This window comes from Periplaneta americana, chromosome 5, assembly GCF_040183065.1.
Source record: "Periplaneta americana isolate PAMFEO1 chromosome 5, P.americana_PAMFEO1_priV1, whole genome shotgun sequence".
Lineage (NCBI taxonomy): Eukaryota > Metazoa > Arthropoda > Insecta > Blattodea > Blattidae > Periplaneta > Periplaneta americana.
Window position 1 is genome coordinate 22,075,158 of NC_091121.1, and position 16,312 is coordinate 22,091,469.

Consider the following 16,312-nt stretch of genomic DNA (forward strand, 5'->3'; position numbering starts at 1 on the left):
GTTTTAAAGGAACTACTTACTTTTAAAATGAAACAATTTTTTTATTTCGTTATTTAACGACGCTTTATCAACTACTGGGTTATTTAGCGTGGATGAATTTGGTGATAGCGAGATGGTATTTAGCGTGCTGAGTCCGAGGATTCGCCATATATTACCTGACATTTGCCTTATGGTGGAAGAAAATCTCGGAAAAATTCAACCAGGTACTCAGTCCAAGCGGGAGTCGAATCCAGTACCGAGCGTAATACCTGATTTGCAGGCAAACGTGCTGCTGCTTGAGCTACGCTGTGCGGCCGAAATACAATCATATAAAAGGAATGAAACCTGTATTGCTTTATTTGTATGTAACTTAATATTAGATGGGAAGAGAAAGTCAAAGCTCTAACGAAGATGGAATTATAAATGTGTGAGTAGTCACACGATAAGAAACTACGAAGAGTAGTCAATGAAGTTAACAGAATAATTCTTAAGAGATTGAGCATAAAATGAAAAAGCTAAGGTAGGAGTTTTAAATACAAGAGCTATACTTATTAATAGTTGCGTACCATTATTATTATATTATTATTACTATTATTATTATTATTATTATTATTATTATTATTATTATTATTATTATTATTATTATTAGTATTGTAAACAGAGGATGCTTATAGGTTCATTATGTATTAGTTTTGTTATATTTGTATTGAGAGTGATGGCGGATTAAGAACTGGAATATATCTAATCAGCCATGACGTGAACAAAGATTGATGAAATAAATAAATAAATAAATAAATAAATAAATAAATAAATAAAATAAATATGTAACTGAAGTTACTCAAAAGCTATATATTTCAATTAGGGTAAACTAGGGTCTGTTGGACAGTCGGGCATGTTGGACACTCCGTACTTTAACGTGTTACCACGCCACTTGTGGGCACCACATTCAGCTAGAAGTCAATGACGGAAGTAGCCACGAGTGGGGCTACTTCCGTCATTGACTTCTAGCAGAATGTGGTGCCAACAAGTGGCGTGGTAACACGTTAAAGTACGGAGTGTCCAACATGCACGACTGTCCAACGGACCCTAGTTTACCCTATTGCTTTATCCCTGTTACAATAAAGTGCTGCAGTCGCTCAAGAGAATTCTTCGTAACATAATGAATTAACAGAAGCCACCGACGTAGATCGGGCGATAGTGCGTTTGCCTACCGATCCGCAGTTGCGCTTGGGCGTGGGTTCGATTCCCTCTATCTGGTTGGGTTTCTTCCGAGGTTTTCCCCAACTGTAAAGCGAATTTCGGGTAATCTATGGCGAAGAGAAGAGAAGAGAAGAGAAGAGAAGAGAAGAGAAGAGAAGAGAAGAGAAGAGAAGAGAAGAGAAGAGAAGAGAAGAGAAGAGAAGAGAAGAGAAGAGAAGAGAAGAGAAGAGAAGAGAAGAGAAGAGAAGAGAAGAGAAGAGAAGGAAATTTAATGAAAAACTGCGACCTTGGAAGGATAACATTGATGTAGGAGGCCAGGCAGAGCTCGGTACAGACTTGAGTGTGGCATGGATAGCTACTGGCTGATATTTGCAATATATTTTTCCTACAACCCCCACACCCTAACACTCCTCATGTGACGCTGCAAATGACAGCCTCGCAGCGACCCTGCTTGTAGTTTGACAGCTTGAAAAAAGGAGCAATCTTTTTTGTCCCCGGAACTCACTTCTAGCTTTAATAACTCACTCGAAATTCACAGGAAGTCGTTTCCCTGTTTGCTTTTTATGTCACGTGATTTAATTTGATTTTCATATATATTTCTGAAAGAGAAAGGCAAAATATTCGAATGAAGGTTTACCTTATTTTCACAATTTACTGAAGACTTTCATATTTTATGTATTGTATACCTATGTATATACTAGTATATATGCTTATATTATATCAATGTGATTATAATTAACACCTCAAAATAAACTTAGAGTAGTGAAACCTTGTTACACTGAAATCGAGTTATAACTAGCTTCTGCCAAAAGGGAACGGTTTAAAATCAACAGTGTTATTATCAGGCTTCGAGACTTGGGACCCGATAGAGCAGTTCAGTGGGAAATCCGCATAACAGCGTACTGAGTATAGTGGTAAAGCGTACAGTGGGTGGGGGTACTGTAGAATGAATGCCAATAAATACGCAAAGGAAAACGCTCTGGATTTGAAGGTTCTGAAGAATAATTTGGTTTTCATACAATCTGTGTCTGAAACTATTACACGGTTAGAGAAGTCAGAGCAAGAGATGCCGGAAGTCCTCAAATTAATTTAGAAAATGATGCAGATAATTAATGAGACACCAAGTACACCGGTTACTGAACGTCTAAAACAGAAGTGGAAATCAATGTCATGTAAAAATAACGGATATGGAACATTGTGTAACATAAACAGCAAAATTAGTGGACACAGAGTTACCCGAGAATAAAGGACTGTCTCTTAGAGACTGCAATGATGTTAGATTTTTTTGATTTGCTCCTATCACGTTATGCGACGTAGAGCGCAGCTTTCTACAGTACAAACTTTGGCAGATAACCGAAAAATATTTACGTTTGAGACACTGAGAATGTATCTTGTATTAGGTACATTGCAATTCGGTACTGTAACTACACTTCTTAAGACGACCAATAGGATAAATGAAAAAATTAAAATTGCTACATGCTTATTTCCACCATTAACATTGCATATAATTAAACACAAATGCATATAAAAGACAGGAGAATAAATGCTTTTCACATTCTTTTGACATTATCATTGTGTAATGTATATTTACTTTCACAATGTATATATGTGTGTTTCCCCATACTACCGTACTCTACTCTAAATAGCAACGTTGTTACCTCAACACATCTCTATCTACCTGCAGCGAGTCAACAACCTATAGTGCATGCACAGTAAACTTATTGTATCGAGTCCAAAGTCTCGAAGCCTGGTTATTATTTTAAAAACTGTTTGAAGCTACGGTGATGCATGTTGGCATTCCACTGAAGAAAACACAAATACATAAGTTACATTCATGCGATATAAATATATAATACATTTTTATGAATTTTATTTTTAACAATGCTGAAGTCTGTAACAATTTTTGTAAATATCACATACGCTCAACATTATGATTGTCCATTGTAGGTATATACAGTAATAACCAGTGGCGTAGCATGAAATTTTGAGCAGGGGAAGCTAACTCAAGTTGTCTTACATGCAATATGAGAAAACGTATTACAAAACTACAGTCTTAAAATAAATAGTAGTCAATGTCAAGTCAGCAGTCGAAGATTGGTTGGAACCTCGTAAGTAATACCAATAAGGCATGACCTCAAATGGTACGTAATAAAATATGATTTCACGGTTTACACATATCTCTAACAAATAGACACGTATACGTATAACATTAGCTCACTCTCTGTCATAGCTAGAGGAATCACAATATTAACGGTCAATAGATACAGTACGTAAGTATGCGTCTGTCGTTTGGTTGTGTCCTTCATTGACAGCAAGGGAGTCGGTCATTTGTTTTTTAAATCACACTTTTGTTCGTAAGTCAGTCTTGATAATAGAATTGTCCTAAACAATTCAAGTAAATTGGTGTCAGGAACTGTTATTTCGCTCATTATTTATTATATCAGCCACAATGCACACTAACACTTCAACTGAACACAACTGAACACAACTGACGAAAAGGGATAACTCGGAAACTATTTATTTTAAATGTTAAAGCTAGCTTCTTTGCGAGCCTTGCGACTAGGGTAGTTTAGTTAGAAAGGGATGGAAAATCTGCGGGGTGGATTACACAGAAGAAACCAGTCTGCTTGGAAGCTGGTGTGTGCAGGCTTCTTGTTTACTGCTGCATCACAAATCATCCTGAGCTGCCGCATCACAATATTTAACGCGTAAATATAAATTCTATTAAAATTAATAAATAATTTTGTCCATAGACTGCAGGTTTATTATGAAATTATTATTAACTGGGGAAGCTAAGCTTTTTAGCTTACATTGACGCTACTGGTAATAACACCAATAACATGTAGGCCTACTTATGTGTAACAGTGTGTATACTGTGTATAAAATTTGTCTCTATCTATATTTAATATGCATTTCTAATGTAATATCTACTATATACTTGTATATAATATGTATTGTTTATGTAATATGTATATAAAACTTCCATGCAATATGTCAGTTTTGTGAGTAATATATTGTATGTAATTTCTATGTAATAAGTTTTTACATGACATATGTATGTAATTTTCATGTAATATGTACGTTTTTTTGTCATGCGTGCATTTTTTATCTTTATCTGTGTCTTTTATTTACTAGTATGTATTTGTCTGTTCTTTTTTCATTTTTCATTTGTGTTTACACTTGTATCTTGCATTTGTATCTGTTTTATTTGTTTTTTTCATGTTATCTCTAATTTTATGTTCTAAGAAAATATTTGTACTGTCTATTGTAACTGGGGCTTTGCCCTGTTATGGAAAGAAAGAAAAAAAAGAAAGAAAGAAAGAAAGAAAGAAAGAAAGAAAGAAATAAAGAAAGAAAGAAAGAAAGAAAGAAGGAAGTAAATAAATAAATAAATTCTCTATATAATATGTCTGTTTTCATGCAATGTCTGTTTTTGTGTGTCGTGTGTGTAATTTATTTCTGTGTAATATTCTGTTTTTATGAAATATGTACCTACTGTGTTTATGTACAAGATATCTTTTTTTCATGTCATATATATGTAATTTTATGCAATACATCTGCTTTTTATGTAATATACATATTTCTGTGTGTAATATATTGTATAATATACTTAATGCATTTACATATGTACTTAAATGTGATATAATTGTCTGTCAGTTATAAGTAATATGTATTCGTTAGTAACCTCTGTGTATTTGTTCCGAAAATTTATTTAATTATAACTCTAGTATATCTTATGGTAAAGTAGGGTTCAATAAATTTGTTTATGCTCGACCATGCCGAAATGTAGTAATTATACACCTGGTAGTAGCCCTTTTATGCACCTCATTAAAGTACACCTATTCATTATAGTTCAGTTGTTCAGCCAATGAGAAATCACCATTGTACCATTATAAAACCGCAAGTATCGATTATTATCGGATATGCAACCGAAAGACAATTAGCGAAACGTCACGGAGGCTGGAAATCCAATACTGTCACAGAAGGTATGTTCTGTTATTATAATAATTAGCGTTAATTGTAAATAATATTCAAATAAATTCAATTTGTCATCTCGTTTTTCAATTCTAAATCAATTTCCAGGTTATATCAATATTAATGTTCATGTTATTCTTTAGATTATATCAAGGTCAATTACATTCGTCCCTCGGAAAAAATCAATACTTTCGCGTATGCGCACATCTCTCAATTTAGAAGGTCAGTTCCGCTCTTCACTTAGATAACCATAACATGAACACTTATGAATAATTTCAAGTTAGAAATATGGTCGAGCATAAAAAGTCGTATGAAACTTGCCTATAATGGTAATTAAGACGCTCGTATGAAAATTATGAAACGAGCTTGTGCTCGTTTCATAAACAAACATACTCGCGTCTTAATTACTACCATTATAGGCTCGTTGCACAATGTACTAATATTCAATAATAATAATAATAATAATAATAATAATAATAATAATAATAATAATAATAATAATAATAATAATAATAGGAATCAATATTGAAGAAAGCTTAAAACATTTAAAACACTTCAAAAATTATATCACTAAAAATGTACATTTTCGTGCCTCCACTAAACATCTTCCGGAAACACAATACTAGAAAGAATTCTTATCCGAGTTCAAAATCCAAACTCATTAGTACATATGAATCCTATAGATTCAAAATCCCCTATATCCACTTTTACAAATTGAAGAATTTTATCAGTAACTGGTGGTAAATAAAGGGAATTTTCTACTTAACAGTGATTTTTAATTAACGTATTTCTTTAAATTTAATGACTTTTTGAATTAAAATTATATAAATCATTAGAATTAATTTTTAGCAAGCAATATGTGGGCATAAATCAATTGTGAACAAAATGGTCTTTAGAGGGTTTTGAATCTAGAGGATTCATATATGAGTATTCAGATAAGGAGCTGTTTTCCTCAACTGCTTTTATCCGGCGAAAACATATTATGTCTTAGTCAAAATAAAAGTAATAACCAAAGAAGATTAATGGATGAAGTGAGGGTCCATAGTAGAATTAACGTTTCTTTCGACTTCTGAGAGCTCACTAGCCACGTGGCTTATGGGTCTGCTGTCATGGAAACGTTGCCAAATTGCTGCTACTGCTAGGAGCCGGTTAGTTAGCCACATCACATAATATGTTCGATGATGTGGCAGTATTACCGCAAGCTTGGGCGAAGAGAGCAGGGGGAGTCAAACGGTGATTGGCTACTTCCAAGGTTAACCTTGGTTGTCATGACAACAACCCGTACTCCAGACGTTAGCGATCGTAAGCTAGCAATCTGTCAGAAGTCGAAAGAAATGTTAATTCTACTATAATAAAATAAATACGCTTGCAGGTTAACATGAACTGTGATGATGTTCGCCGTGGGCTTTTCAGCCAAGTGGCTCGCGAGTCGCTTCCCGGAAAGGGCGGAAAATAATTTAAATTCCACGGTACTCAGTTTAGCCTCTGTCCCTTGTAATGAACGTCTCCACAGTGTTCTTACGCTATGTCACGCTAACCTCATGGTCAGGGAATGCTCGCAATGTGAGGGAGTCCAGTGTTCGTCCAAAGACCTCCGCCTGTACACCGCATTGGATTGTAAGTCGGTATGAAGGAGGGGTTCCATAATATTGTGCATGCTTTCAGTACTACGTATTATAACAAATAGTGCTGATAAAAGAAAATGAATAAATTTCACGGAAACAAGAATAACGACAAGAAATAGGGGAGAGTCGGATAGTATCGGACATCGGGTAATATCGGACAGTGCGTTTCTTTCATCTACCACCATATGTTAGTACCTGAATGATATGGTTACGTTTCTCTATGTGACATCACAGAAACGTAACCATGTGAATCAGGTACTATCATCGTGTGGTAGATGAAAGAAACTCACTGTCCGATATTACCCGATGTCCGATACTACCCGACTCTCCCCTATATTTATGATATACGAGGATATAACACAAATTCACCATGTTTATAAATGAATACTGCAGAAACGGTTTGTGGAAACTGACTTATGCCACTTTTCCCAGGCACTGCAGAAATATATCCAACATATTTATTTTCAAAATGAACGAGTGAATTTTAAACAGACTTAATTTGGGAAATAAGTTAATAATTAATTATGCACTTGCAATTACACATGCTTGACATGTATATTCATCTATTAACTGGCAATAGGCCTACACCACACTTGACGATATGTGTCAGAGGAAGAACAATTTGTTCGTATACATCTGAATTCTGATTAGGCCTAGTGTAATATCTTACTATTATCTGTGCATTTCGAACTGGAGGATCAAGATCACGTATAAACATACAAAAGTACAAACCACGCACGAGTTACTGAACTGAAAACTGTGAACTGAAGCACTGATAAGTCCGGCTGTCCCAGCTGACTTTAGTTGAGGAGAATGGTCCTAAATTGGGGTAAGCACACGTGGCAAATGCAGTCCATTGCTTGACCTTGAGCGGTCAATTCGAAATTCACAGGTAATAGTGATGTATGAAATGGAGAGGGAAAGGAACTGGCCAACCTACGCACATCTCCTGGCTTAATTGCCTCATAAATGATGTCTTACTGATTTCGCTTATGAGGTCTAAACCTGTCTTCGGACAGTTGACCAAACAACAAAGGCATGCTTATTGATTTATATGCAAGTAGAAATAAAACTATCCCATATTCTAAAATATTACAACTAAATTAAAACCGCGATACATTCATATGGAACTGTAAAGTATCTTAACAATGTTATTCAAACTAGATGCATTGAGTGTGCTTGGTGCAAGCGGTTGTAGTCTAGTTTATGTATGAAGCACAAGAAAACTGCGGAAATTTTAAATCAAAAATATTTTCCACGACTATGTGTCTAATTAAAAGATAAAGAAAAAGGAAGTATGAGAAATTTGTCTAAGAATTGCGCGTGTCGCACGAACTAAAGCGAGTTTTAAGGCATGTAAGGCAATTTATTACGTGAACTCTAAATCCTTCGCCTACTGATATCATTTTATGTAATAAGGGACTTAGGCCTAGGTATTTTTTCTGGAAAAAGAATAAAAAAACAAATTAGCAATGTGATAATATACCAAACAGAACTTTGATTCACTTCACTACTTTTTAAAAGACTGCCATGCATACATTGACCTATTTCGACTCCTTCCGTATGCTCGTGCCATTTGTTCCCTGATCGACCCAATTTCCTCTTTTCTTTATGGTTAAAAGTCTACATTCTAGTGTGAGTAGCAAATAATCCAGTCAATTCTTTCTGTACTTCTTGAATATTATTCTAAAATATTTTCAAATTATCTTGCTTGATATCTTGGTTTTATTTAAAATTTAATTAAATAAGGAGAACCCAATAATACAAAGTAGAAACTTCATTTAAGTTAGGTGATTCAATTCTTTTTCGCTGGTATCATATAATTATTTACCTCTCAAGTTTTAGAGAACCACAGCTAAATGTAACTTCATTGAAATTTTAACAATGTTTAACAATTAATAATTTCAAGGGAAGAATTGTTCCCCAGCCGGGAATCGATCCCGGGACCTTTGGCTGAACGCACCAACGTCTTGTCAGCCCACTCGAGTTATGTGAACATAAGGAGAAAGATTGAGACGGTGTCGGGTGAAGTTCCTGGGTAGCTCAGTTGAGAGAGAGTTGGTGTGGATCGATACCCTGCTCAGGAACAATTTTTCCCTTGAAATTATTCAAGTCTGCTTCACAGGGAGCTTTACCTGAAAGCTAGATTTGCAATGTTTAACAATGTTTTGTTCCCTACTTTGTCTTCAGTATAAATATCTGAATAAGATATACGAGTATATTAAGTTTAAGTAGTTTCTTACGTTAATGACATTAGGGTTATCTGCAACAATTTAGCCTATAGAATTATCCACTAAGTGTCAAAACAAACGTTAAAAACTTAATAATCCAACTGAGAGATATAGAAAGGCTGTAGGGAAGGAAGCAATAGAGTTAAAACCATTTGAAAAAAATGATGACTTCAGATGAATATTCTCTCTTCAGAATTGTTCTAGGGGCATTTCCCCCCCCCCCCCCAGTTAAGTTGCAGGGGCATTGTGTTTTGACGTGTACTCTTTTCAGTAAAGTTACAGGGGCATTGTGTTTTAACATGTTTTTTTAGTAAAGTTGCAAAGGCATTGTGTCTTTGCGCGTTTTTTTTTCAGTAAAGTTGCATAAGCATTGTGTTAAATGCTTTTTTTTCAGTAAAATTGCAGGGGCATTGTGTTTTAACGTGTTTTTTTAGTAAAGTTGCAAAGGTATTGTGTCTTTGCGCGTTTTTTTTTTCAGTAAAGTTGCAGAGGCATTGTGTTAAATACTTTTTTTTTTAGTAAAATTGCAGGGGCATTGTGTTTTAACGTGTATTTTTAGTAAAGTTGCAAAGGCATTGTGTCTTTGCGCGTTTTTTTTTTCAGTAAAGTTGCAGAGGCATTGTGTTAAATACTTTTTTTGTCAGTAAAATCGCAGGGGCATTGTGTTTTAACGTGTTTTTTTAGTAAAGTTGCAAAGGCATTGTGTCTTTGCGCATTTTTTTTCAGTAAAGTTGCAGAGGCATTGTGTTAAATACTTTTTTTTTTTCAGTAAAGTTGCAGGGGCATTGAGTTTTTACGTGTTTTTCAGTAAAGTTGCAAGGACATTGTGTTTTTTGTGTTTTTTTTTTTCCTGCTTTCGATTGATGTACTCATCTCCGGGTTCAGATGGCTTCACTGTTTTAATACAAGTCCGGCCAAACGATACTCATTTATAACACAAAACACGACAAAACTTGTAACTTTTTCCCCAAAGTAACTTAACGGCATTGGTGGTCATTGCCTGTGAGACATTTTAACAATTTGGGAAGAATAAAGCATATTGTGTAGCATACTGCTGTGCAGTGAACACATATATTTAACAACACCAATTTGATAGCCACGATCACTTAAAAATCTAACAAAAATTCCCATCTTCTGTTTCTTGGTTGAGGTATCGCCTAGTAAATAGAATGTAAGCAACTTCACATTTTCCTCCGTGAATCTAAACAAAGTGTGGTCGACCTAATGTTTTTTTTTTTCAAATCCTGACTTGCTATCTGTGCATTTCATGCCTTCCTACTCTCAATATTTGAGGAGAAAAATTCGCTCCGGCGCCGGGGATCGAACCCGGATCCTTGGTTCTACGTACCAAGCGCTCTGACCACTGAGCTACGCCGAATTCAATCCACAGCACCAGATCGAACTCTTCCCCTACAGTGTTTCCCTTTTGTGGCCTGACTCCAAGTTGGGCATATGCGTTGACGTTTATATTTCAAGTCAACTGCCATTATACAAGGAGCGCACTCAGCTGAGTGACTAATGGCCGGGATTCCGCAGTATAGTGAACAGCAATCTGAACAGAGTCATGCATTGCTAGCTAGACGAATTTAGTAAAGATGTTATTAATTTGTCCAACAGAATAATATCTGTTATAATGACAATTAATATTTGAGGAGAAAAATTCGCTCCGGCGCCGGGGATCGAACCCGGGTCCTTGGTTTTACGTACCAAGCGCTCTGACCACTGAGCTACGCCGAATTCAATCCACAGCACCAAATCGAACTCTTCCCCTACAGTATTTCCCTTTTGTGGCCTGACTCCAAGTTGGGCATATGCGTTGACTAATTTAAAACCACCAACACACCAACACCAACACCAACACATACAATAATATCTTCATTTATATACTTTAATAAATCTGATGACACGCAATAGCCATAATCAATAGGATGCCATCAAATTAGAGTAACCACCAACGTCAAACAACATCCATTTCATAAGCGAACGATCTCTTGAATGATTGAAATTCATACCTAACTTATGATTTATCTATTACGAAATCATCGTATACTCCACGACATCCATAACCAACGAGCATTCATTTCAAATATCTCAACAAATCTGATTACAGGTAACAGTCATTTGTAATCAATAAGATGTCATCAAGTCAGATAATTAAAACAGCAATCTCAGACATAAAATAACATTAGTTCATTAGCGAACGTTTTTCAATGAAACACATACATAACACACGAACATCAGCTACGCAAATTATCGTATATCCTACGACAATCCACAACTAATGCTTACTCTTAAAATATTTATTTTATCAATCATCATTATAAATTTTAAAATTTTAACATTATTGACAAATTTTAATCATAATTGTATATTTTATTTGTAACATGAGCTATATGTACAAAATATCCGTCCAATTCAATTTCAAAATCTAAAAATTATATCAATAATTATCCTGTATTATGTCATATTTTACATAAAGCTCATGAATCTCATGTATTGCATACATACTGTACATTGTTCTTTATTCTTTGTTATTTGCATAATTTATTATTGTAGGTCCAGATTATATGTTTTTGTTATATCTGAAGATGCCCCAAACGGCGAAAACGTTCATATATTTTATTAAATAGCAAATAAACATTTGCAAGTTGATATGTCTTAAGATTGAAAATTTATTATATACTTATTTAATTATATACTTATTTAATAATATGCGTTGACGTTTATATTTCAAGTCAACTGCCATTATATTAATTGTCATTATAACAGATATTATTCTGTTGGACCAATTAATAACATCTTTAGTAAAATAACTGTCATTGTGTATAAGGAATTGTAATTACTTCAAAACATAAGCTTGATTTGTATTATATACTTGAAAATTTCATAGTAGTTACTAGCATAACTAAATAAATAATTTAATTAACATATTTTGAAGTAAATTAATATTAAACTTGGTAAGTACTAATCATACAAGTACTTTGTTGCAGTACTTACTAATAAATAGTAGTAGGGGAGAGTCGGGTAGTATCGGACATCGGGTAATATCGGACAATGAGTTTCTTTCATCTACCACACGATGATAGTACCTGATTGACATGGTTACGTTTCTGTGATGTCGCATAGAGAAACGTAACCATGTCATTCAGGTACTACCATATGGTGGTAGATGAAAGAAACGCACTGTCCGATATTACCCGATGTCCGATACTACCCAACTCTCCCCTACATACAGATATGTTTTATTATTAGAATGTAATTATTTACTTGAAAACAGTTACATTTACTTACTTACTTACTTACTTACAAATGGCTTTTAAGGAACCCGAAGGTTCATTGCCGCCCTCACATAAGCCCGCCAGCGGTCCCTATCCTGTGCAAGATTAATCCAGTCTCTATCATCACACCCCACCTCCCTCAAATCCATTTTAATATTATCCTCCCATCTACGTCTCGGCCTCCCTAAAGGTCTTTTTCCCTCCGGTCTCCCAACTAACACTCTATATGCATTTCTGGATTCGCCCATACGTGCTACATGCCCTGCCCATCTCAAACGTCTGGATTTAATGTTCCTAATTATGTCAGGTGAAGAATACAATGCGTGCAGTTCTGTGTTGTGTAACTTTCTCCATTCTCCTGTAACTTCATCCCGCTTAGCCCCAAATATTTTCCTTAGCACCTTATTCTCAAACACCCTTAACCTATGTTCCTCTCTCAGAGTGAGAGTCCAAGTTTCACAACCATACAGAACAACCGGTAATATAACTGTTTTATAAATTCTAACTTTCAGATTTTTCGACAGCAGACTGGATGATAAGAGCTTCTCAACCGAATAATAACGCGCATTTCCCATATTTATTCTGCGTTTAATTTCCTCCCGAGTGTCATTTATATTTGTTACTGTTGCTCCAAGATATTTGAATTTTTCCACCTCTTCGAAGGATAAATCTCCAATTTTTATATTTCCATTTCGTACAATATTCTGGTCACGAGACATAATCATATACTTTGTCTTTTCGGGATTTACTTCCAAACCGATCGCTCTACTTGCTTCAAGTAAAATTTCCGTGTTTTCCCTAATCGTTTGTGTATTTTCTCCTAACATATTCACTTATACTTAAAAACAGTAATAGCATTAATTACCTTTTATTGACTCCATCTAATATGACATTGTGATATATTACTTTTAGACCTGCTTGTAGGACAGCTTGTTATGCTGTGCTGAGTATTGCGAATTCCCATGGCTCCCTTTTACGCAGCGTGCCGTGGAAGAGTTAAGCTGCTGTCAATACTACAGCACTAGGACGACCCGACACTTTTCCCCTTCATAATCAAAAGGACGAGTCATAAAGCAAGACCACCCGCTGATGTAACGATAACCAACACGCCTGCCTTTCCCTAACTCAGTTTGTGAACTAAAAAAATAAAAGTCGTTGGATTTTGGTTCCATTCCATGTTCCAAAACCTCTGTCCTCCTTTCGATCGGATCTGTAAATTGAATATGGAGACGGGCGATGATTACTGGGTGCAAGTTACACGTATGGAGGTGAAATGTATAGCCCTGCATCGGTAAAAGGAATTTATAGATTAAATGTGCAACGTTACTTTGAATAAAACCATCATTCTAACAAGAACGAGCATCTACAATACACAAAAAGTAAAAGCTCCTCTAAAATAGGGACCAAGAATATGAAATAAGAGTGAGCCATCATCTTCCAAAAGCCGGGGTCAGTGCTTAGGAGTAATCAGTAAAACTACTTTTGGATAACTCAAAGTTCTTTTTTAATATAAAAAACATGGAAGATCAACCGTGTCTCTACCTGCAAAGGTTTTTAAGCATTTTACATTTAATGTTGGCTACATTAATTTTATTTTTATCGAAGTATCATTACTTACTCAGTTGATCGCAGCAGTAGAAAAGATTTCAAGCATGAACTAACCTGAAATAAAAGAGAAAAACAAATTAGCATTTCTGAAATATTATGAAATAATTGACATAATAAAATTATTTTTTTAGATAGCCATTCTTAGGGGACATTGTCGTATTTAAACACACTTAAATGCTATGGACCTGGGCTGGAATCGAACCCGCAACCTCGAGCACAGAAGGCTAGGGCTATACCGACTACGGTACCGAGCCAACTGTTTGGTTAAGAAACGTACACAGATTAACTAAATTGTTTCAACTTTTTCTTGATAACTATATGAAGCAATTAAGAATTAAATGCAATCATAAAAAAAATTATTGGTACCCGGGACCTCTCTATATGCAACCCAATCATTGAGCTACACCACCGCCTGCTCTTAATGTACACGAAAATCTTATATACAGAAATCATACGAGAGCTCGGGCAATCATGTTTTTTTTTTCTTTTGAGGATAATGCGGTCGCAATTCGTAATTTTCAAATTTGCAAATGAAAGGGTAGGGTAGGCCTATATTATGTACTAGTAGAGTAGAATACAAAATGAATCAAACTCCCATAAACGACACAGCATCATGCTATTCATGTTTATCAGGGTAGTTAGAATAGCATTACATCACATATACCCACCATCAGGCTACATCCATTCTACACAGCAACTGACTCACAACTACTTTACGAGTAACATCGCTCTCTCTGCGATAAGCGTATCATACTGCTATCCGACTAGTGATGCGAGCAAATACTTGTACTATGGATGTATGCACGGCGGTCTACTCACAACTGAATTCACACTGCTGTCTATGCTATAATCCTACATCACACTGACATCTAGTATTTCGACCACTTACTATTGATGTCATACCACAAATGATTTACTACATCTCGTTATATCATCGTTTAACTTTGAAAAAAAATAGTTAGGGTAAACTAGGGTCTGTTGGACAGTCGGGCATGTTGGACACTTTGTACTTCAACGTGTTACCTCGCCACTTGTGGGCACCACATTCAGCTAGAAGTCAATGACGGAAGTAGCCACGAGTGGGGCTACTTCCGTCATTGACTTCTAGCAGAATGTGGTGCCCACAAGTGGCGAGGTAACACGTTAAAGTACAAAGTGTCCAACATGCCCGACTGTCCAACAGACCCTAGTTTATCCTACCATTACTTATGTCTAGAGCCCGGATGTTTGGCAAAACACCTTTTTTACTGGGTGGAAGTAAATCATTATTTGAATAGATATACATGTGATTTGGAGTAAATCAAAGTGACAGGGCCAATTTTTATTTTGTCTAGTTTGCCTTTTTAAGGTGTTTCTTACTAATAAACGTCTTTTTTGTTATTTTAAAGCAAAATTTCTTAGATGATGAGAGAGAGATGGAACGGAGAAAAATTCTCTCCGGCGCCGGGATTTGAACCCGGGTTTTCAGCTCTCCGTGCTGATGCTTTAACCACTAAGCCACGCCGGATACAATCCCGACACCGTTGAGAATCGTCTCAGATTAAGCTCCATCTCTTGGGTTCCCTCTGGTGGCCGCCCTCTGCACTACGTCATGGCGTGGCTTAGTGGTTAAAGCATCAGCACGGAGAGCTGAAAACCCGGGTTCAAATCCCGGCGCCGGAGAGAATTTTTCTCCGTTCCATCTCTCTCTCATCATCTGAGAAAGCAGAATATCTGCATGAAAATATCATATGTACTTCGGTACATCAAAATAATTATGCAATATTTCTTGTTTATTTGCAATTTTCTACATAATTATAATGTAATGTGTATGAAATTTAAATATTTGAAACAATGCCTAACTTTACTAACAATAGCAAATAAAAGCAATTTATGCTTAATCTGCTAATAATCGTGCTCTAATACTATTGGTGTAATATGAATAATGATCGACAACCCACAGTTACAAATATGATATTGTCATGTCTTCACGATACCAACAATCAGCTTTATAATTTTAAATATTAAGCTCATTCTCATAGAAGTTGTTACGTAAAATTTTCAATCGTTTGCTTTCATATTTTCAAATCTCAATGTTAAAATTTTGTGCCACACGTGTTTAGTATTGTAGGAAAAAGGAATTTGAGTGAGGAACGGTCAATTAATGTTGGGTGACAGAAGGTACAGGGACATCATTTTATTTTTACTTGCATTTTTATTGTACCTGCATTTCTGAATGTACTTCACTCTCACCCCTTCACTAATGTCCTTGCACAAACGCACAAACTTACGGCCGCTGTTGCATTCGAAGTCTTCAAGCAGTGAAGTAAACACTGCAGTGTATAGTGTGTTTCAGAAATATGGTTGCGTTTTCTATAGAAGAAAGAACCTATATTAATAATATCGTACTAAAAATTATATTCAAGAAACGATAAAT

The 16,312-nt window shown here is 35.5% G+C and overlaps 1 non-coding gene across 1 annotated transcript; it reads right to left on the bottom strand.

The window, feature by feature from the left end:
• Positions 1 to 15,331: 15,331 nt before the first annotated feature.
• Positions 15,332 to 15,403, bottom strand: TRNAS-GGA (transfer RNA serine (anticodon GGA)). The gene has a single exon. It is a non-coding gene; the product is annotated as a tRNA-Ser (tRNA).
• Between the last annotated feature and the right edge of the window lie 909 nt (positions 15,404 to 16,312).